At 37.4% G+C, this 24,705-nt stretch overlaps 1 non-coding gene and 1 pseudogene across 2 annotated transcripts; both read left to right on the top strand.

Annotated features, from left to right (window-relative positions):
* The first annotated feature begins 768 nt into the window (after window positions 1-768).
* Window positions 769-870, top strand: LOC143622212 (U6 spliceosomal RNA). The gene has a single exon (XR_013151654.1). It is a non-coding gene; the product is annotated as a U6 spliceosomal RNA (small nuclear RNA).
* A 643-nt stretch (window positions 871-1,513) lies between these two features.
* On the top strand, window positions 1,514-8,186 carry LOC143622157 (vicilin Jug r 6.0101-like; annotated as a pseudogene). The gene is made up of 6 exons (XR_013151645.1): window positions 1,514-2,115; window positions 2,814-2,989; window positions 3,081-3,111; window positions 6,513-6,562; window positions 6,724-7,003; window positions 7,591-8,186. The product of XR_013151645.1 is annotated as a vicilin Jug r 6.0101-like (transcript).
* The last annotated feature ends 16,519 nt before the right edge of the window (window positions 8,187-24,705 follow it).

Genomic DNA, 24,705 nt, shown 5'->3' on the forward strand with positions numbered 1-24,705 from the left:
AAACCTTAAATCACAAGTGTTCATAATAAACTTTGTTTCGCTGGAATGGGTTTAACGTGAGTGTAGCTATAGCCGTAAATTCTTGTTCTAGTGGGATTAACCTAGTCGAGTATTAATCCATCTTAGCGTCTCACCTAGTATTATTAGATTAAGTTCTAAAATAGTTTTATAGATAATATCAATGTTTGTGTCAGCTCATTCTCGATAATTTGATTCTAAATGATTACTTCATCATTTGTTGCTTCTACACTCTTAGCTTATGTATTTAGTTTCTTGTCTTCTTCCATGATTACTAAAATAAACTTTTACTCAAGACTACATATAAGACTACTTATGTTGCATTATGATAATATAGTATCATTAGCAAATGTATCCACAGGTTGATATCCAACATATACCTTCACTATACTATACACATAATAGGTACGCTTGTTTGTTTTCATGCTTAATTTAGTATGCTTAGGTCTTATACATTTAAAACTAGTTTGTACATGTATTAATTGTTTATTACTATTTGAGCACGTCAGTGAGTATCAACCTCCTCATGGGCATTCAACTAGGATCTCTAGTGGTTGCAAATCTGGTACGTTGTGTGTTCCAGTTAAATATATGTATTTATATTGAATATATTTTTAATTTTTTTTCAATTTCACATATCAATATAGCTTAATCAAGGAAATATGTTGTGTGTAAAAACTTAAATTTATTACAAAACTTTGAATAAAACTAACACTCAATCAGTATCAAGTGGGATTGATCCTGCAAGAAATATTTTCGGGGACATCCAATAAAATTGGAACGATGCAGAGATTACTAGCATGGCTAATGCATAAGGATAGCATACACATCTAAAAGTATTAAGTTATACTACTATTTGTAAATTGTTTTGCAAGTATTGTATAATGTTTAAAAGCATATAACTTGATAAAGAAGTTAAGTAGAAAGTATTGTATAACGTTTAAAAGCATATAACTTGATAAAGAAGTTAAGTAGACGATAATTGTTGTAACATATATATGTGGAAGAAAAACTAAAACAAAATATTGAAACTGTATTTTTCGCTTTTAAATGTAATATAAAGTTGATTTTATAACAAATTGGTATCGACAGTTTGGAAAAAATGACAAATCTCATTGTAATGTAAGGTGCATTTGAGTATCTTCAATGAGATTTGTCGGTTTCTTTCCACTACACGTTGGGACAAAGTTCCCAAGGCCATCAATTTATTATATATAACACACTCTGTTTATCATGCAAGTATACCTAATATATATTGAATTAAAAATAATTATCTTGTTTAAAGAATTTTCTAATATAACTATTTTATCTTTTAGCATATTATGTGTGGACTTAGTATCGACATGGCATTGACCATCGACTGTTAGACCAGACAAACCATTGTTAATGTTATTGTATTGGCCTTGTCGGTATGTTCAGACTAACCATAGTTTACTCTTACACAATAAATCATAGATGAAAATTATTAAAAGAAAAAACAAAAAAAAAAAAAAAACATAACACGTATGTAGCAACTTCAACACTTGTCAAATATATTCATCCTCTCATCCGCCACCTCAACTGCTGATTTGCTCGAAGACTGTATAAATAACTATACACGATGGTTCTCCGTTCAAACTTATAAACCGGAAAAGATGGGGTTTAAAGGCAAGATTTGCGTTGCCGCCTTGTTATTTTTAGCCACCTTTCTCGTTTACACAAGCTCTGGTTCGAGTGACCCGAACCAGGAAATGGTGATTTGCAAGAAGAAGTGCGAGCAGATCATCGGTACCGACCAAGAAGACAAACCGAGGTGCACGCAAAGCTGCGAGAAGTACCATAAAGAGAAGGGCAAGTGGGAAAGAGAAACCGCCGCCACAACCCAACCCGAACAAGGCTGGAGTAACGACAACAATAACAATCCTTATGTGTTTGATCACTTCGCGGCTCAACTAGAAACCGAACGCGGTAACGCTTGGTTTCTTCAAAAGTTCACCGATCAGTCCAAGATTTTCAGGGGTATCGAGAAATACCGAGCTGGGGTTCTTCAAGTCGAACCTCGAACGTTCATTCAACCGAGTCATTGGGATGCCGATGCGCTGAACTACGTTTTAAACGGTACAAATTTTTGCTAACTTTGAACGTTATTATTCGTTTGACCGTCTCCAAGAATTTAAATACCTCGGCCGAGCCAAAATAAAAAGGCCCGTAGGTTTTTATTCGCTAGTGTATATGGATAAAACTTGTTTCGACCGATTTATTATAAGCAAATTCCATAATGAGCATGTAATTATCTCATAAACCATTGTAAATAACTTTTTTTTAACACCAGAAAAAACATATATATTAATACGTATAAAAATAGTTTGTGCCACCGAAACTTATGTGCCCGGCCGATGGTGCGGCTCCCACACCCTCCGAGTGGTGGGTTGCCTGTAGAGTAGGCAAAACTCCAAGAAAGAAGACAAAGGATTTGAAACAATTTTCTCTAGTTTTCTTTAATGCATAAACATTACAATATATAAAGGAAAATAAAAACTAACATGACCTAAACTTAAGCAAAAGGAAACAAATGTGCAGGTGGGTACTCCCACTAACATAGTAAATGCATGCAACATGGAAAGAAATATAAAACAACTAAATGCAACGTGGGGAAAACAATTTAAACTGCATGGACTCATTCTTCCTTCTTATTCGGTTGGGTTGCTGCCGGGTCAAGCCACGGGTCAATTATGGGCCTGGTCTCCTGGATCGTATCACCGAGCCTCCCATGAATATTCGATTATACTATTCTAACGTGTTTTGATGTTTTACAGGTCAGGGAAGGGTTACCATGATCGAAGGAAATTCAAGAAAGAGTTTTAATGTTAAGGGGGGAGATCTTTTTCGAGTACCGGTTGGAATCACCGTGTATCTAGTGAACACCGATGACAATGAACGGCTTGTTTTGGCCAAGATTCTACGTTCCGTCTCCGTTCGGGGTGAATTAGAGGTGGGGAACAAATAAAATTACACATTTACAAATGACCAATTTGAATTATTGAGTATTTAAATGTGGATTTTTGATTAAATCTCTTGTTCAGATCTTTAGCGCTGGACAGTGGCGGCCCAAGGTTTTCAGAGGCCTCAAGCTAACTATCAAGTTGGGGCCTTTTTTTTCCAAATTTTTTAAGTATAAACCCTCCTCCTTTATCCGGGTTTGGGACCGGCAATAATAAACCAAACGTTTATAGTCGGCAGAGTTAAAATTTTTTTTTTAAAGTTATTTCGTGTCGGTAAAAAATAATATTTATATGAAATTTATTTTTCTAGCTTTAATAGATGCAAATGTTTAATAAAATAATCATAATCAATTTCTCCTAAAAAGTTCTTCTCGATCGACAAAAGAGCTAAACCATTTAATCTTTCTGGTGACATTATAGATCTTAAATAATTTTTTATCAACTTTAATTTAGAAAAACTACCATCTGCAGAAGCAACGGTCACAGGAATAGTTAACACAATTCTATAAGCAATATAAGTATTCGAAAAAGAATCAAACTTTTTAATATAATTTAATATGTTTATAAGTGTGTCAGATTCTATATCTATCATATCCCTTAGCATTTTTAGTTCTTGAAATAAATCTAAACCATCAATGTCTACCTTGTCATCATGTTTTAAAAAATTCTCAAGATTAATACACTTCTTTTTTAAAATTTCTTCATCGAACGATTTTAACTTTTCTATACTAAACAAAAAACCGAAAATAGTTTCAAACTCTTTAAATTGATTAAATCTACTTGTGAGTGAAGATATAGCTTGATCTACTATGTATAAGAAATAATCAGTCCTAAAACATTCGATAGGAGTTTTTAAAGTTTCATTATTAGTATTTTGATCAAACTTTTTATTTCTACGAATAATACGTTTCTCACGAAAAACAGGTTCAATACCACTATCTAGACATATTTGTTTAGTTACGGTCATAGCCTTTTCAAATCCCTCCTCTCTATAAGTTTTAAAAAAACAAATAAGTTCATTTAGTTGTTTATAGCATCATCAATACACATATATTTTGCTTGTAAGTTTTTACTAACTATATTAATAGCAAACAAAATATCATACCAAATAACCATCGCTAATAAAAATTCAAATTTTTCAAAATGTACCGTAGCTAAATTTTTAGCATCATCTTTAGTTTTAAGATCAGTACTATCCTCATATAAATCCAATAATGCTTCTCTTATTTGCGAAGCTTGAAACTTAATTGCTTTAACACTTTCTAATCGACTTTCCCAACGTGTTTGTGATAATGGTTTAAGAGTTAAATGTTTTACATTATCTAGTAAAATATTCCATCTTTTAGTGGATGATGCGAACAAACAATAAACACGTTGTAATACACCAAAAAAATCCTCAGCATTGTTACAAGAGATAGCCATATCAGAAATTACTAAATTTAAACTATGACAACCACATGGTGTGTAAAATGCTCAAGGGTTAATGTCTAACAATCATTTTTGCACGCCTTGATGTTTTCCCTTCATATTCGATCCATTATCATAACCTTGTCCTCTAATATCATTTACATCAAGCCCTAGATTACTAATTTCTTTAATAATGGCATCAAAAAGGCCTTTACCACTCGTACCATGTACTATTAAAAATCCTATAAAATATTCATTAACTTGAATCGGAGTTGATGAAACATCTACACATCGTAAGAAAATGGACATTTGTTCTTTGTGACTTACATCGGGAGTGCAATCAAGTATAACTGAAAAATATTTAGCTTCCTTAACCTTTTTAATAATTTTAGTTTTTATTTCATTTGCTAACAAACAAATCAATTCGTTTTGCATTTTGTGTCCAAGGTAATGATTATGAATTTCATTGTCTTTTATGCGTCGAATATGTTCTTGCATTATTGGATCAAATTCCGCAATCATCTTGATAATAGCTAAAAAATTACCATTATTTTCTTCATAGTTTTTTTCATTCTTCCCACGAAATGCTATATTCTTTTTACTAAAACACTTTGCAACGACGAGTATTCTTATTAGCACGTTTCTCCAATGTTCTTTATCTTTATTTATTTGATCTTGAGTTTGTTTATCAATTGTTTTATTTTTCGCCAATCTTATCTCTAATTCCATCCATGTTCTCATATTGACAATATGCGCATTACTTAATTCATGTTCTTTTAATTTAGCACTAAGATTTCTCCAATCATTACTACCTTCATATGCTAATTTACTTATACATTGATTCATATTGAATAACTTACGACAAAAACAAAATGCTCTATCTAGTTCTATAGAATAAACCAACCATTTTCTTTCTATTTTTTCTCCATTCGGTAACTTTCGGATATAAAGAGAAGTATTAAAGCTTCTTGAATATTCATCTTTTGGAAAGTTGTAACCATAAATTTTTACCGGGCCTTTTTCTACATTAGATCCCTTAAATTACTATTGATATTATTCCATTGACTTGGGTCAACAATATTTGGAGGCTCTTTAGCTTGATTCTCATTTGGAAGTTGATCATCATTTATAGGTTCATCGTCACTTGTTGTTAACTCATCAATTGTAGGTTCATTATTTGTAGGTTGTTCGTCATTTGTAAGTTCATTACTTGTAGGTTGTTCGTCATTTATAAAGTCATTATCTATAGGATGATCGTCATTTGTATGTTCATTGTTTGTAGTTTTTGGGGATGTGAAAAATTTTAAAATAGCTCATTTTTGTGATTGAACTAAAGCCTCCCTTTTAAGTCTTTTTTGTTTTTTTGCATAACCGGATTCGTATGTTTGGTGTCGGTGTGACATTAAGACAAATTCTATTCTAATACAAATATACAATTAAGCACAAATGTCAAGTAGGCAAATAGGGAAATAGGCTGAAATCTAAAATTAACCTCAACAGTAAACCGTCTAAACAATTAAAAATCTAAACAAGCAAACAAACAATAGAGCAATAATCAGGCTGAATTAAAAATTTAAAACTAACCGATTCGTTTACTGATTGTAGAAGCCAGAAAGCTTAGGGAGTTAGTCAGTAACTGATTGCACAGAGGTGAAAGGCCAGCCGATTGTTTGTTTCGTCAGCCGTCACAGGCAGCAGGCTCACAGATGTTGTATGGGTATTTCGTCAGTCGTCACAGCCGATTGTTGTATGTCTGATGGGTTAATTCGCATCAAGGGTTAGTTTATACTAGTTGATTAGAGATTTAGATCCATTAATTGTTGATAATAATAAAAAAAATTACCGTTATGATTTAATGGAGTGTTGTTGTTGTCCAATCTCTCCATCCTTGGTTAGTGAATCTCCAGCAGTCCATCAGTATCATCGATCACGCGTGCGTCGTTTTGTTTCTCCGACTCCATTAAAACCTAACTGTTAGGTCCTAACATCGGTGCTTATTATCTGTATAAGATATATAATTTTTTTTAAATGGGGGCCTTATAATTTAGGGGGCCTCAAGCCCTTGCTTAGCCCAATTGGCCTATTGGGCCGGCCCTGGCGCCGGACGTGGTTTCTTCAACGCGTTCAGTCACGAAGTTCTTGAAGCTGCATTTGAAGTAAGTTTTATTGAGATAGTACTGGATCCGTTTTGAGTCATACCTCTATAAGTGAGACAGTACTAGTACTATCCGTCTAGTACTGGATAGCACTAGTACCGGATACGTATATTTGTTATAAAATAACTATTTTCAAGTTATATGTCTTTGAATTGTCTTAGGTTGAACGGGAATCGATAGAGAGGATGTTCGGGGAGCAGAAAGTAGAACAAAGGGGCGTTTAGGAAAGCTACGCCTGAGCAAATTAGTTCGTTGGCCGGAGAAGATGAAGGTGGGTTATGGCTCTTCTGTGAGCGAAAGGAGAAGGGTAGACATACAAGTATCTACAAGAAAGAACCGTCAGTGGCAAACGAGAACGGAATCCCCCACGAGGTTAACTCCAAAGATTTTCCTGCTCTAGGAGATATCAACGTCGCCTTTTCATACTACAACATAACTCGGGTGCGTTTTTCATTGCCTCTATTATAGTTATTACTAGTATAGTTTGTCTTAGCACTTATGCATAGTCTACTAATATGATTTCTATATATTTGGATTCTGCTAAGTGTTCTGTTTGGTTTATCTAAACCTTATATTATATGAGTTACTATATTTTACAACTTAAAACAATCTCAAAACCTCACAAATTGTTTGTTAGACCATGCATGGTGGTAGGGGGAAATGGAAGAAGTGTCACGTGATGTCACTTAACAAGAAAATGAATTGTATTTTATGGATGTAGTAGTGGGGGAGATTAGAGGAAGATATGTCACAATTTTACTGATTAGGAAAAAAAATATTGATAGAGGTGAGTGGGCCCCACATACATCGGCTTCTCCTGGCTCCTCTCACTCCTTCCACTATAGGTGGTTTTAATAGTGAAATTATGAGTGAGATTTTGTTGGGTATACTTCTTCTCTCACTATGGGTGGTCTTGGTCTTACGAGTGAAATTTGCTGGCTACTTTTGTTTGTTTCCTTGATTTCTCTTGAAAATTGAGCGCACGATCTATAATTTGTTTATAATCTTAAATAAATTTACTTTTGTAGGGATCAATGGCGGGACCCTTTTACAACACCAAGGCAACTCTGGTGTCGAACGGTGTCGGTCATTTTGAAATGGCGTGCCCTCACTTGTCCGAGCAAGCCTCCGGTGGTGGTGAAATTCACCCACGCTATCAAAAAGTGAGCTCAAAATTGAGACCGGGGATGGTGGTTGTAATTCCGCCTGGTCTTCTTGTTGTAATTGAAGCATTCGGTGAGGAAACTCTTGAAATGGTAGGTTTCGGGTTGAATTCAGATGAAAACGAATGCTTCCCGCTAGCGGGGCGGGATAATGTGATGAGTCAATGGGAAGATGTGGCGTTGGAGCTGACTTTTGGTTTTCCGGCTAAGGAGGTGCAGAAGGTGATACAAACGCAGCACAAAAAGCTTTTCTTTAAAGCTCCGGTGAGGAGAGACCGTGCTTTTGCTTAAACTGGGTGGCGGCGGTGGTTGTATTTGTGGTTGGCGGCTGTGTTGTTGTGGACGCTGAGTAGTGCTGACGTTGTAATAGTGCTGTGATGAATATATTGTGTTATGAATATGCTGCCATGTTGAAATAAATAAAACTCCGGTTGTTTCGATCAACTAGCACCGGTCAGCCTTATAGGCATAAGCTTAAAACAACATTATTTGAACTTACACTTCACTTTAATAGAATTAGGATATGTTTAGCAAGGAACTTTTAACAGCTTCAAACTTTAAAAAAAAAACTCATATTAAATAAAAAGCTTTGTTTGGTTAAGGTAGCTTCAAGCTTTTAGGTTGGTAGAAAAAGTTTCATACTTGAACCCTATTATTACTAGCGTTTGAGAGAAAAGCTAGCTTTTAGGTTGGTAGAAAAAGTTTCATACTTGAACCCTATTATTACTAGCGTTTGAGAGAAAAGCTAGCTACAAGCTTTTACATTTGAATTTATAAGTTTGGTATTTAAACTTCTATAAACTTTTGTTAATTTATATAATAGTTACACATTTAACCCTTTTTTAAAACTAACTACCCTCACGACTTTTTAAGGGGTCGTAACTTTTTCATACGTTAATAAATTTTTTAAATAAATTACATAATAAAAGTGAGCATTTTATTCTCTTTAATTTGAGTATGATATTGTTATACTTCTTTATCTTTAAAAGTTAACAAACTACGTGATCGGTTAGGATCGGTAACAAGTCGAGTCAGGTGAGCTCAAGTCATGTGTAAGACCAAATTAGGGTCAGAATGAGTCGATACAAAAATGGTTAAATTAGTTTGGTTCGTGTCGGTACGCTTTTGAGTCGAATGGGGTCAGGTCAGAACATGTTTCAGATTATAACAATGCTTGTTCATAATGAGATTCAGATCAAAATAGGTTAGTTTAAAAAATTATATACTTGAAATTAATGTATATTTCAGCTTTTTTTTCTTGATTTTCGACATCAGTTTCACGTTTACTGCCTTTCCATAAATTACACGTCTACATTCGTGTTATGTATGCATTGTCATTAGGTGAATAATGTACCGACACTGATTATGCGGTTGATGTTAGGTTGTGCGCCCATTCCACCGCACCACGTGGGCACCCAGCTAGTTTTATCAAAAGTTTCTGCTACTCTGCCAATTCCAAACACCTAAAAATATTTTAAAAGTTACAGCTACCAGCTTTCAGCCACCAGCTTCCAGCCTTCAGCTTCCAACTTTCAGCTAACAACCAACAACTAGTTTTGCTAAACATACCCATAATAAAATTCTATCACACTTCCAAATGTATACGGATCAGGTTGTTTCTGTCAAGTAGCACTGAACCGAACAATGTTATGAACACAAACTTAAAATAGCATCATTTGAGTTTACATTTCAGTTGGTTGTTTTATATTATTTGTTTTAATATTTATTTACTTTTTAAAAAAGATTATTGTATGAAAGTTAATAATATACTTATGGTTTGATGATAAACTGTTTCACAAATAAATGAGATGTTATAACCCGGTTTAAAAGCTATATGATTTTGATGAGACGTAAGACATGTTTATTTTTTTTACTATAAAATTGGTTTTTTAATTATAAATAATATATATCTTTTTTAAATTAAATCAGATATTAATTTTTAGTATATCCATACTTTATAGGATTTTTATATAAAATATTTGGTGAGATTAGTTTTTAATTTAATGAGATGTTATAACCCGTTTAAGAAATATCTGGGTTTGACGAGACCCATACCCGTGAATTCGGGTCAAACACATGAGAAGCCTCCATTCAAAAATCAAGTAATCTGGTGACTTCCATAAAAAGGGGGAGCCCTACATCGCGACACATAAGATTTTGAGCTTTCTTTTATATATATATAGGATCAGGATTATGTGAGAACTATGTTGAAATTGAGAACTTTGAGAAACATTTTAGACCACAAAAAACCCAAAATTTTTAAAAAATCATAAAACAAAAAAAAAAGATAAAAAAATCAAACTTCTTATTTATCATCCAGGTTTCATAAAAAAATGTCTCGGTTTAGCTAAATTATACACATATGTGTAATATGTACGTATATGTACATACATGTTTTTTTATACACATACACACAATTTAAGGTAAATGATAACGTACATATGTGTATATTGCGTAATTAGAGATTAAATGAAATTATACACATGTGTATAATACGAATTGTTTTATGAAACCGGAACAAAACATAAGAATTTTGGTTTTTTTACTTTTTAAAAATTTTTGTTAAATATTTTTTTAGAGGTTTTTTTTGTGGCTCAAAATGATTATCAAAGTTCTCAATTTTCAATGAGTTCTCTTAGGATCCTTACCATATATATATATATATATGTGTGTGTGTGTGTGTGTGTGTGTGTGAATGTATGTATATATATATGTGTGTGTGTGTATATATATGTATGTATAGGGAAATGATCAAGAGAGAACTCCTTAAAGAGAGAACTCAAGAAGTAATAATCAAGTATTTTTAATTTAATTAAAAAAATAGTTTTAATTTTTTTTCTTTCATACTTCTTATATGTTGTTATTCTTCATCACAAAAAAAAAAAATAAAAATAAAAAATAAATAAATAAAATTAAAAAAAAACTTGTTGTAATTCATCGATTTTTTTAATGCATATGTGCACTAATGTGTATTTTTATATGTATAGTGTTGATTAGCATATATGCATTTGTTTGTATTGTATATATGCAATGGTGTTATATTATATACAAAAATAAATAAAAATCGATATATGCATATGTGTATTAGTGTTGTATTACATATATACGATGGTGTGTATTGCATACAATTATTAGTGTTGTATTTGCATATATTTAATAGTGTGTATTGTATAATGCAATTATATTGTATTATATGCAATAAAACGCTATTGTATATATGCAATAGGCATTAGTGCACATATGCACTACACCGACATTTTTTTAGTAACAATATCATCTTATTAGAAGGAGGAAAGAAAAAAAATCAGAAATTATTTTTTTTAAATAGTTAAAAATAATTATTTACTAGTTCTTTAGTTCTCTTTTTAAGAAGAGTTCTCTCTAGATCTCACCTCTGTATGTATGTATATAGTAATTGAAAAGTTTGATGTCAGATTGCATATGATTGGTCCACTTGGCGGAGTTTTATTGGACCAACTAGTTTATATTATTTTGTTTCAAATTTAATTTTTAAACGGCTATTCGCGTCGACAATGCTCAAGTTTGCACATGAGAAATGATAGGAAACTAGCATGTCAAAGCTTAAATGTGAAATAGTAATCCTGGGGGAGGAAAACATAGATAATTTGGGATGTGTTGATAGACTCAACTCATTTATGAACGCCAATTCTTTACGAAATAACCTTATAATGAATATATGCGTTTAGTTTCTCATCCTAATGCTTGTGGTAAAAGATTAAATCTCGACTACAATCGGTTGAGTTGTATTTCGTCTATCACACACCACGCCACCGTATCATAGCACCTCCATAAATATTAAACGGAAAAAGATAAAGAGGTGAAAAATTGACCTCCTAGAAATACATATAGAAAAAAAAACAATAAAGAGAAAGACAAAAAAAATCACGAGCAATGGTTATGGGGATCATAAAGGGAGTAAAGTCCTTATCTTCATAATCAGAGCCAAAGAAATAAGCGGTTAAAAGATAATAGCTATTATGCTATGGTTAGGGTGCATGGTCGCATCAAGTGTGGTTTTGGAAATCTTCAATAATTCGTGAAGCGAGTAAGTTTTGGTCACTGGTGTCAGGTTTGGGGACGAGATAACAATGTTGGTAATATTGTATATTATTGAGCGTAAAGTATTTGGTTGGGATTAAACGAGTTTGAGTTTAAAGGGACACGGAATATTAATAATCTCTATAACACGTGTCGGTGTATCCCGGATTCAAATAAATGAAAAATAAAATGCTAGTTATGATCTCATTACAACTCTTTCTGGTACAAAAACGGGTTTTATAACATTTAAACACTCAATTTTCGCCATATCGTACATATATAATATTCTTTTGTGAAGCACTCGTTTTGTGGAACGGAATCTACTTTGGATTGTTTTTATTGTATTTGCATGTGTGGAGAGATCTAGAATATGATAGTGAACAACAGACGGATGAGGAGCAAAAAAAATGGCCATGCCACTATTTGGTTGAGATATGACGAAACAAGGCTAAATGATAGATTATGTTGAATTGGATTGACCCAGTGAAGAAACACGGATATAATCCTTTCGGAGTTATATCAATGAGTCCACAGGGTACGAGACAAACAATTACCAAACTAACGATAAGAGTTCGATCTCTCAAGTCCAATGACGAAAACCTGCAAAACAACCACCGTGAGCTCGTTACAGGAAGGTCAAGAAGGGGGTCTTCCCGTAACCACTCTCCGGCGTGAGAATAAGTACAATTCCGATGGATAAAAAGTACTTACGTATTTAGAGTAGATAGTGGAGGGTGACTGAATACCTCACGGAGATGACAAATGGTATTTATAGCCGAAGGGTAAGGGAATGTGATTGGTCCAGCTGTCCCTTTCCAGAAGATGCTTTCGTAACTGGCTGGACACGTGTCCGCATATGATAGGACGAGCTATATCGACCATGTGCATGGTTGTAACAACCTGGACACGTGTCCACACATGATTGGACGAGCTATTTTGGCCATGTGCATGGTTGTAACAACCTCGCCAGCTGTCCTTCTTCTATTGGCTGTTACGTCTCGTGCTTTCCAATAAAGGATCTTGGTAAATCTTCTAGAAAGGAGTTGGTTAATTACAGCTGTCCTCTGACGTCACTTTCTGGTCATCTTTGTGGGTGGGAATAGTACCCTGCGGATGACTTCTGAGGGTGTCTGGATCCTCCCGCACATAGTTTGTAGAGTTTGTTATAGTTCTTCGTCTATTTTGAGTTTTGCGGTGGTTTATATACTCCGCGGGTAACTTCTGAGGGAGTCCTCTTTCACCTGCGGGTGGTCCTTAAGGATATTCGGGTCTTTTTTGTGCCCTACCACTATAAGTCCCCCAGTCCATTGTTTCTTCCGCATGAAGTTTTATGCGGGTGAAATTTCTGGACTTAAGGTTTTTTCTGGGAATTTTTTAACTTTTCAAGTTGGGTGGAGATATTTTTGTGTGGTGAAGATAAACATGAAAAAGGACAACATGACAAGCTTGTAGGCGCCGAATAGTTGATGTGACGTCAATGCCGGCTGTGAACTGTACCTGATTGTACACCTTTTTCGCTTTTTTGGTTTTCCCACATGACGCGGCGTACTCCGAGTGGACCATTTTTTTCTCTCTCCACTGTCGAAACTCCCATCGCATGAAATAAAGGAGGTTATCTTCTATTTGAACTTTCAACTCCTTTGATTTTCCATTTTCTTCTCAATTTTTTCTCCCGAATCTCCGATTAAACTTCTCAAGTTTTACACGATTTCTCGTTGTTTCTCTTTTTCTCCTGAAATAATGGCCGGTGATAAAAAAGACATCATCTTCCCTGAATATCGATACCATAGAAGTTAGTTGGAAACAATTTGACTTGATAGGACTAGTAATACACGTGGGATTCCACCGGAATGGGAACCGGAGTTCCCCGCCGCCGGGTCTGTTACCCGCAAGCCTCCTGCTGGCAAGATGACCGTCTACGCAGACTTCTTCTCTCACGTGAATCTTAGGTTTCCGATAACCAAGTTCCTGGAGAACCTGCTCAACGGTTATGGGATTCATCTTTCCCAGCTGCATCCCTTCGGACTTATGCGGATTCGCCATTTCAAATTTGTATGTGGGGTGAATGGCCTTGTGCCTAGGATTGACCGGTTTCCAGTCTTCTACAGGATGCATAACTGTGGCAGATGGTTCAACTGCGCCTCCATCGCCAATAGGGTTATTGGCACCGAGCCTCCTCGTAGCGCGTACGAGTGGAGGACAAAGTTCTTCTGGATTCGGGAGGACGTTGTGCCAATAGCGATGGTTCGCTGTCCGGCGAACGAAAAGGTTACGGAGCTGCCTGTTGCTTCTCATGAGGAACATGATTGGTTTCAGACTTTGATGAAGAAGCCCACACCGAGGCAGGCCATTCTGGAGGAGGCCCTTGTGTGGGCGGGTATGAGCCGTTTGTGGCCATACCCGGAACTAGAGCCATTTTTCCAGAATGTGGACGAGAGTAAGTCTTCTAATCTTCGTAGTTTCTGACATTTTGTTTGAAGTGTTTATTTAACATCTTTGCGTTCTTTCCAGGTGAAGGGTCAATGCTAGACGCCCTTCTAGATGATGTGGGTTGTCCGTAAAAACGCATCTGCGATGTGAAGGGCTTGCCCATTCTGGAAAAAACCCAGGATCGCTTCCTCTTCCCCACCAAAGTGCGTGCTGAACCGGTGGTTTCAGAAGCGATTTTTCATATAGGTGCGTATATTTTGAATCCTCTTCCATTAAATGCTTTAACTTCCGACGGGGTGATCGTGCTCTTGTCTTCAAGCGACGAGTCATTATCCCGCGAAGAATATAATTCTCATGATGCTCCTGAAACTACGTCTGTCATGCGTGCTTTGGCAGAATTAGAACGATAGAGGAAGCATCAGTCCTCTAAGGCAAGTGACGCGGGAGTCAGTCACGCGGATGCCGAAGAGGAGCCAGTCAAGAAGAAACACCGGGCTCATAGCCTTAAGAAACAAAAGATCAGCCTTAAGGATCGCATGAGGGAGTTTTCCAGTAAATTTATGCAAAAATTTTCACTTTATTTTTGTGCTCCTTTGTATTTGACCTTTTGCCTTTGTTCTTTGTAGAAACAAGTCTTGTTGATATTTGCATGTGTCGTCATCATAATAGGTTATCAAGCATATCAAGGAAGGACCTGAGTTGACGGATAGTCTTGCTATCTTGCTCAACACCTCATCCCAAGCTGGTCGCTTGGTTGGCTTTAAGGAGAGATTGGAGTATTCGGAGGCCAATCGTTCGATTGAGGAGCATCCGCTGCAGGGACTTGATGTTGAAGGGGAGTATAACAGACACATAAAAGAGTACGATAATATGTCGTTCCTTTTCAGGCCATTCTCCCTGAATTTGCTGCGGCGGGGGATGGCGTTCACCGTTTAAAGGAATACTTACAAGAAACATCTGAAGAAACGCCATCCACTCTTCCGACTTCTCCAAAACCGGATACTCCATCCTCACAGATCCAAGGCCCTGAAGACGCAGCTGATAGAGATCCATAGAATAGATATAATGATATTTTTGTAATCTGTTTTCTTTGTAATCCCTTTTGACTTAATATAAGAAGTTTTATTCGTTGCACTTTGTCTTATAATAATATAAGTGTTAGACTTAGGATCCTCTTATTTGTCAATAAAGGATTACCTGAGGTTATTAGTTAGGTTTAAGGACACGCAAGTCCTCTCTGGCATGCAGGCCAGTAATAAGTTTAAGGACACGCAGGTCCACTCTGATGCACATGCGAGTAATAAGTTTAAGGAAACGCAGGTCCTCTTTGGCACGCATGCCACGAATAAAAGTTTAGTGACATGCGGGTTACCTCTGGCACGCAAGCCAGAAATAAAAGTATAGTGATATGCGGGTCACGTCTGGCACACAGGCCGTGAATAAAAGTTTAAGGACACTCAGGTCCTCTCTGGCACGCTTGCCAAGGACACTTACGTCCTCTATGGCACGCATGCCAGGAATAATTTTAACTTAGACACAAGCTTGCTATAGTTTAATTGATTACTTTCATAAACATGGCACGCAGGTCTAATTATATTACAAGCAATGACATGAAATGTCATTTGTTGCTAACTATCAGGGCACGCAGGCCGAAAAAAGGAATAAAAGTAACGCTAAACTGGTTCACATGTAACACTTCTTTAGTTGGGCGATGTTCCAAGTTCTAGGGATTTATGTCCCGTCCAATATTTCTAACTTTTAGGCGCCCTTTGATAATACTCCCTTTACTTTGTAAGGCCATTCCCAAGTTGGGGCTAACTTTCTTGGTTGTTCTTGCCCTGACGCTTCGTTGTTGCGGAAGACAAAATCTCCCGCATCGAAACTACATTTTTGAATCCTTGAGTTATAATACTTTTGCAATTGACGCTTGTAATTGTGCTCTCGGATGAGTGATAAGTCTCGTCTTTCTTCGATAAGATTGAGGTTCATCCACAACTCCTATTCATTGTTATCAGTGGAAAGTGTTCTTGCGGATGGAACCCCTATTTCAGCCGAGATCATAGCCTCAGTGCCATATGTCAAACTGAACTGTGTTTCTGAGTTGCCTGTCTTCTTTTGAGTGCGGAAAGCCTAGAGCACATGGGGTAGTTCATCTACCCATCCCGTTCGTTTGGTACCCAATCTTACCTTAATTCCATATTTAATAGCTCGATTGGTCTTGATGTATGAAAATGTATAATATAAGTAAAGAACGAATCACAATTAAGCTTTAAATTTATAAAAACGAAAATCCTATAGAAACCACACAAAACCGGCAAGTGTACCGATCATAAATAGTATAGCATCAAGGAAGTCCGGATGTCGAACTTAAAGACACGTGAAAACGTTTATGATTAAGAAAACTCTAACCAAGACTTACCAAAATAATATTTATTTAATTTTTAAGATTTTATTTAACTACTTAACTTAATACTTTAAGAAAACTTTGATTTAAATTCAATGAATAAAAACGTCTACATAGGAATGAATCATGTTAACAGAAATAACAAGACAACGGATTGAAAATATTCAAGACACCGGTTATAAAAGATGACACAACCAAAACTTGTTTAAGAAAGTCAAATTACCTCTCAGTCGCTCTAACAAACTCTAACTTATTTTAGTTGATTTTTAAAGAACAAACCGGAAAAACAATTATTAACGTGTTCAAATGACGACTCACCTCTCGGTCTCACCGACACACTATCCTAATGGAGACGAATACTACGCAATCAAGGATAGAGGAACAATTTAACTCAACCCAAATTAAACCAACTAATTGCACATAAACACTCAAACTTGACAAGACAAAACCCGCTCTCGCACGGTCTTAATTCTAACAAGTAAAAGCAACGAGACAATATTACTTCTTATCACCTCTCGGTCTCAAAGAAGGTGTATTTTAACTGATTTTAGATGATATATTACCCACTTATCCCTACGGTTGCGCATCCCGCAAATAAACCCAAAACACCAAGTAAAGAGTTTAACAAGCAATCAATTAATCAAAACCGATTCAATTAATTAATGCAAGAGGATTATAAGTAATCACAAATAAAACACAGCCATCACAAACAATCTAATTTATGGTTTAGTTAAACTTTACATCAATAATTTAAGTCTTGAACATTAACAATCCATTAAACAAGTCAAAACTACTCAACAATCATCTATCCTAGGTAGAACAAACAAGTTTAGCCTAACATAGATTTTGGACAGCAGCAAACACTTAATAAAAACATCACAAACATCATCATAAACATTATAAAATTCATTCAAGATCCAAACTCAATCAATAACAAGTCAATCTATCAAACAATTGCAAAACAATGTAAAACAAAAGACCAAATCAATCAAAGTTAGGGTTCTTGACAATAATTAAAGTTTAAAGATGTATACTAAAGGTTTATGGCTGAGATTTGTGAGTGTTTGAAGCCCCTAGAAGCAGCCCCAAGTCTCCTTCTTCTTTTCCAGCCGTCCAAGACACCATAGCCGCCTCTTCTTCCTTTTTTTTTCTTCTTTTCTTGCTGGCGGCAGCAGATTCCGATCGGAATCTGATGTAGATGTTAGGGTTTTGTGTATTTCGGGTTAGGGACTTAGATAATGGCTGGAAAACATTATTAATTATCATAATATAATATAATATAAGGCTTTTAACTTGTGGGCTTGGACCGGGCCTTGATTAAACTTTGAAACTTTGACAATTAAACCCTCCAAGTTCTCTTTTTCTTGCCTTTTTTCCACATCTTTCCATAACCTACACAAAACATTTCAACTTTGTAAAACTTTGCACTTAACCCCCTAAACTTACATAAATTTGATATTAAATCCTTAAAACATCATAAAATTGCAAGGAAATATAAGTGTGTTATTCAACACATCAGGTCCTTTCGACCTGACCATTGGCCTGCGGGTGTGCTACTGATGTGAATATTTGAGTGATCTGAAGTTCTTTCAGCCACACTTGAAGCCCACCATCCGCAAACGGGGTTCCATTGTCACTGACCAATTCTTGCGGGAGGCCGAAACGGCAAATGATGAACTCCCACAAGAATTTCTTGATACTGGCTACAGTGATAGAGGCGACTGGCTTGGCCTCCACCAACTTAGTGAAATAATCGATTGCCATGATCAAGAATTTAACACGTCCCGGGGCTTCTGGGAATGGACCCATGATATCAATCGCCCACTTCTGGAACGGCCATGCGGATGTTAATGGCACTAACTCATTCTTTGGTCTTAGGGTATTGGGAGCATGGTCCTGGCATGAATCACACTTTCTGATTTCTTTCACTACGTCCATATGCATTCTCGGCCAATAGTACCCCACATTCATGAGATTGGCCACCACCATTCTTGGAACCGCGTGAAGACCACAAATGCCCTCATGGACTTCCCTTATCAAGTAGTTTGCATCCTCGGCGTCCACACATCTCAAGAGTGGGCCAAGGAAGGATATGCGGTACAAAACACCATCTTGTACTTCATAGTTTAGGGCTTTGTGTCTGATCTTCCGAGTCGCTGCGTTTTCCTCCGGGAGTACCCCTGATGTTAAGTATGCTACAATTGGTTTCATCTAGTATTGAACACCGGTTTGTATGACCAACACCTGATGATGCGGGACATAAGGACGATTGAGAACTTCAATGCGGATGTCTTTTGCAAAATGCTCAAAATTCGTTGAAGCTAATTTGCTAAGAGCATCTGCTGACTTGTTTTCACTTCGTTTAATGTGGATGACTTTGTAATATGAAAACTGGAGAATCAAGTCTTTTTCTTGCAAGAGGTATGAAGCCATTACATCATTTTTTGCCTCGTAAGTTCCGTTAATCTGTCCAGCAATCAGCATTGAATCTACCCACGCTTCCAAATGCTTTACCCCAAGTTTTTTGGCTATCCGCAGTCCTGCTAAGAAAGCTTCATACTCTGCCTCATTGTTGGTACTCTTGAAGTCCAACTTTATGGCATATGTAAATTCATGGCCCTCGGGATTAACCAATCTGAGTCCTGCGCCTGAACCTTCACCACTTGAAGCTCCGTATGTGAATAATGACCGAATTTGATCATGCTCAAGAGGTATTGGAATTTTCTGTTCAATCAAGCACTCTTGTTCTTTGTTCGGCGGGACCTCTGTTACGAAGTCCACTAGAACCTGACCTTTAATCGCGGGTCTAGGTCTGTACTCAATAGAGTGTTCTCCCAGTTCGATGGCCCACTTTCTAGCCTCCCAGATAACTCAGGTTTACTCAGCACATTTTTTCATTTTAGACCCAGTCAACATGTTGAGTGGGTGTCCTTGGAAGTATCCGCGGAGGCGACTGGCTACATAGACTAATGTCAAGACTAGTTTTCAAGCATTGAATATCTAGTTTTTGGTTCTGTTGGTGTTCTACTGACATAATAAATTGGCGTTTGAAGATTTTTCCTGTTTGTCAGCAGTACAACCCCAAAGGCGATATCAGATGCTGGCAAGTACAAAGTCAGTGGCTCTCCCGCATGTGGTGCTGTCAGAGTAGGCAACTCCATTAAGCATTTCTTGACCTCCAAAAACGCTTGTTCTGCTTCTGCGGTCCACTTAAAATGTGCTTTCTTCAAACAATTTCTTAGGGTTGACACAAAGGGAAAAGACTTGGCTGCGTGGTTAGCTAAAAATCTGTTCCAAGCGACGAGCCTGCCATTAAGTGTTTGCACCTGTTTGAGGGAAGAAGGTGAAGGCATGCAGGCAATAGATTGGATTTTGTCCGGATTTGCCTTAAATCCCGCGCTCGTTACAATCACTCCTAAGAATTTTCCTTCTTCCATCCCAAATGGAACACTTGCTGGGATTGAGCTTCATATTTATCTTCCTCAAAGTATCAAACGTTTCCTCTATGTCTCGTAACATTTGATCTTCCTCAATGCTTTTGATCACGAAATCATCTATATACACCTCCAGATTTCGTCCAATTTGATTTTTGAAAGCCTCATCCATCAATCGTTGATATGTGGCACCCGCGGTTTTTAATCCGAAGGGCATCATCTTGTAGCAGAATGTGCCCTGATCAGTGCGGAATGCCGTTTATCCTCATCACCCGCTGCCATGCGGATCTGGTGATAGCCTTTATAGGCATCGAGAAAGCACTTGAACTTGAAAGGAGCCACTGCATCAACTTTCAAGTCAATTTCCGGCAACGGATAATAGTCCTTTGGGCACGCTTTGTTTAGGTCTTTGAAATCGATACACATGTGCCATGTTCCGTTGCTTTTGAGAACGGTGACTGGATTTGCAACCCACGTTTGATACTGGATTTCACGAATGATTCAACTTTCAACCGATCTTGGACTTGTTCATTCATAGCCTTGGTTTGCTCAGGACCCATCTTCCTTTTTTTCTGGACAATCAGCGTGAATGCCGGATTCACCCGCAGCTTGTGTTCCGCGATCCTCCACGGGACACCAGTCATGTCTGCGGGTTGCCAAGCAAAAATGTCCATGTTTGCTGCTAACAATTATTTCAGAAACGTCCTTACTATCTCGGAGATAGCAGGTCCAATTGTGATTGTCTGATCTTGAAATTTTTTTTTAACACCCACTTTTCTGGTTCGAATCTTTCTGTTTGCTTCGGTGCTTTGTTTGCCTTTGAGCTTTCTGTCGTGAAGCAATGCTTGTTTATGCGGTTGATTGCTACTCTAGTGCGGGTTGGAACTCCTAACGCACCATGAGTTGTAGAAGGATGAGCATTAAAATCGCCAATTGCTTCGCGTCCCAAAATGACATCATGCTTTGACTTGGCCGGTAGAACTAGGAATTCCACATCCTTAGTGCGTGAATGAATTCCTCACTAAGTGTGACTGGAAAAGAGATTAGTCCTCGCGGATCCATTACTTCATATCCAAAGCTTGACACTGGTTCATGAATTGGCTTTAACCTTGCCTTATCTTCTTCATCCAGCTGCTCAAAACACTTCTCATACATTATATCTGACGTGCTTCCAGTGTCAAAGAAGTCGTACTGAAAGCGGTAGTTCCCTATCAGCGCAGTGATTATCAGCGGATTCTTGTTGCATATACCTCCTTTAATCCGTGGAAAAATTACGGGCTCGCTCTTCCATTCTTCTCATCAATTTCTTGACTTTTATTACCACATATTCGCCCTTCTTGAATCATATGAACATTCAAATCTCTGACCTGCTTTTTAGGCGGGCCTTGATTCTCTTGTGCGGAAGTTTTGTTAGACCCTTGTCTTACATTCTTCACCAAGTGTTCTAACTTTTCGGACTTGACTGCTGCTTCGATCTCGTTCCTCAAGGACACACACTCATCTGTGTTGTGACCGATGTCGTCATGGAACATATAATGCCTTTTGGGATTGAGGAATGTTCTTTTCATGATCGGCTGAGGCTTATTGAATTTCACGTTCTCAGTGGTCAAAATTTTTGAGGGAGTCTTTGTTAGCGGAGTCCAATTGTTGGAATTCTGCGTTGAAGCACTTGCTTTGTTTTTGTTACCATTCAATGATCTTGCATCGAACTGTTTAGATGTATCCGCAGAGGGTTGGAGTCTTGACCAGATTGTTCCCTTGGCTTGTCTATACGGCCGCAGATTATGAAATTCTACATTGGGCGTCTGTTTAGGACTTTCAGACCCTAAGGTTTTTTCAGTCCTTGCAAATAGTTTTGCGGCAGACATAATCTCGTCCCATGCTTTGGGCATTCCATCTTTGCCTGTCAAGCAACGAATCAAAGCATTACTCCACATGTCTTCACTAATTCCCCTAATGTTTAAACTTTCATTATTAAATCGCGAAATGAAGTCTTCAGTAGACTCATTGTCGCGTCTAACGACGTCCAAAATCTCTGAGGGATCACGAGTGTGCTTCTTTTGCTGACTGAAATGTTGAGAGAATTTAGCCACCATATCATTCCCTCTCTTGATTTGCCCATCTGGCAATTTTTCAAACCATTCGCGGGCCGCTCTCGTCAGCGTTAATGCAAACATGTGACACCAGTAAGGAAGAGTCCAACCACTGAATCATCCTACTACCACAAAATTGAACAGGTGATCGCTTGGATCCGACATTCCGTTGTACTTCCCTAAGGTAGTAGGAATCTTCACGTTGACAGGGAATGGAGCGGTAGCGATGCGTGGAGTGAACTTTGAATTCTCGGCAAATGCTGCGGGACGATATGGTTTTGTGAAATCTTCTTTCGCATCACCGTGATACTCAGTATGGCGAACTATCACACGCGAGCGACTAGTTCCCTATCTTCCATGGATTCTGCTATCGCCACTGAAATAACGAACTTAACTCGGACGATATGTTGGGTCGTAGCTTTCATACTCGACTCTGTAGGAAGGCTCGCGCATGACTGTGCGAGGACGATCACGTCTACTTCTTTCATAATCACCATAAGAGAATCTTTTCGTCTGAAGGCTATCCCGCATCTGGCTCCTTCGAACTGTTGTAGGAGGTGATGGAGATCTCGAAAGAGAATCATCATAAACTAAAGTTCGAGCATGAATTCGCTCTTCACGAATCATGCGTTCATATTTAGCCAGAGCATTCTCTTATTGCAAGCGCAACCATTCCTCAGGAGATTGGACTCCTTCAGATATGAGATTATGACAGAGAAACCTCGTCGGAGCGGAATTACCAGATCTGGTTCTGTACGAGTTCGACGAATCATAGTCGTCACATGTCCCACGGATGACGCCAATGAAGAAACACAGATCTAATCCTTTCGAAGTTAGATCAATGAGTCCACATGGTACGGGTCAAACAATTACCAAACTAACGATACGAGTCCGATCTCTCAAGTCTAATGACGAAAAACTGCATAACAACCACTGTGAGCTCGTTACGGGAAGGACAAGAGGGGGTCTTCCCGTAACCACCATCCGGCGTGAGAATAAGTACAATTCTGATGGATAGAAAGTACTTATGTATATAGAGTAGATAGTGGGGAGTGAATGAATACCTCATGGAGATGATAGAGGGTATTTATAGTCGAAGGATAAGGGAATGTGATTGGTCCAGCTCTCCCTTTCCAGAAGATGCTTTCGTAACTGCCTGGACACGTGTCCGCATATGATAGGACGAGCTATATTGGCCATATGCATGGTTGTAACAACCTGGACACGTGTCCACACATGATAGGACGAGCTATTTTGGCCATGTGCATGGTTGTAACAACCTCGCCAGCTGTCCTTCTTCTATTGGCTGTTACGTCTCGTGCTTTCCAAGAAAGGATCTTGGTAAATCTTCTAGAACGGAGTTGGTTAATTAATGCTGTCCTCTGACGTCACCTTCTAGTCATCTTTGCGGTGGGAATAGTACCCTGCGGATGACTTCTGAGGGTGTCTGAATCCAGCCGCACATAGTCTCTAGAGTTTGTTATAGTTCTTCCTCTATTTTGAGTTATACGGGTGGTTTATATGCTCCGCGGGTAACTTCTGAGGGAGTCCTCTTTCACCCGCGGGCGATTCTTAAGAATATTCGGGTCTTTTTGATGCCCTACCTCTATACCCATAAGAAAGACGCCTAAATGCAAATTGGAGTTAAAACAATAATTGTTGGAAAAGAAACACAAATACCAACTCTAATAAAAGAAATCTGTTTTGGATTTACGGAATGTGTGACGATGGGCACAAAAGGCGATTTTAATTTATTGATGGGCCATAGAATTAGCGGGCCCAAGACTTGCATCATTTGGTGAACTTAAATAAATCAACGCATGAGGGCTCTGGTGTGTAAGAATCTTGGACGGCAGCAATATCGAAGAACAAGAACAATATTTGGTTATTTTGGTTTCGTAAGCTTTATTTTTGTGTTTTGCTTTGTATTTGGTTTGATTGGCCTGGCCAATATGTCCGACTAAATCAATTTTAGTTTTGATACTAGGGTTTGATTTGATTCGAAATTTATGTGAAACAATTGTGTGATTTATTTTTATGGTTTGTTTGTGTGATTCTTGATCTTATAGATGGTTCATTCCGGTATATATTAAAATTTTAACAAACCTGATTAACTTATTAATTTTTCTAATAAAGTTCATTAAGATTAAAACCCTAATCAGATTTTAAGTTTTGATAAAAGGAACACATAACGGTTTACGTTTGTCTAGGAGTTTAAACTCGTTATAGAATCATACAATCTAATTAAACATTCTGAATGGCGTGAGAGTTTGATTTTAATCAATACTTCTATCACGCGACCCGCACACTAAGATTCGAACGACGTGAGCATGGAGTAGCGGGTTGGCTCTACTCACCAAACAACGTGTGCTAGACATTAGATAGAGTGGATGTCCGAACATCGTGGAGTCTAGTATTGATACAAACCGTTCAACTAAAACTCATTGCATCATAATTGTTAATGATCATAAGCTAGAACTGAATCAAGAGTTTCCTTAGTGTTGGAATTAGTTTTAAATATTTGAGTTCACATTTTTTATAAAATAAGCCTTTCATTAAG

Source organism: Bidens hawaiensis, unplaced genomic scaffold (assembly GCF_021521415.1).
Source record: "Bidens hawaiensis isolate Kalapana, Puna unplaced genomic scaffold, B.hawaiensis_p1.1 tig00003058_1, whole genome shotgun sequence".
NCBI classification, from domain to species: domain Eukaryota; kingdom Viridiplantae; phylum Streptophyta; class Magnoliopsida; order Asterales; family Asteraceae; genus Bidens; species Bidens hawaiensis.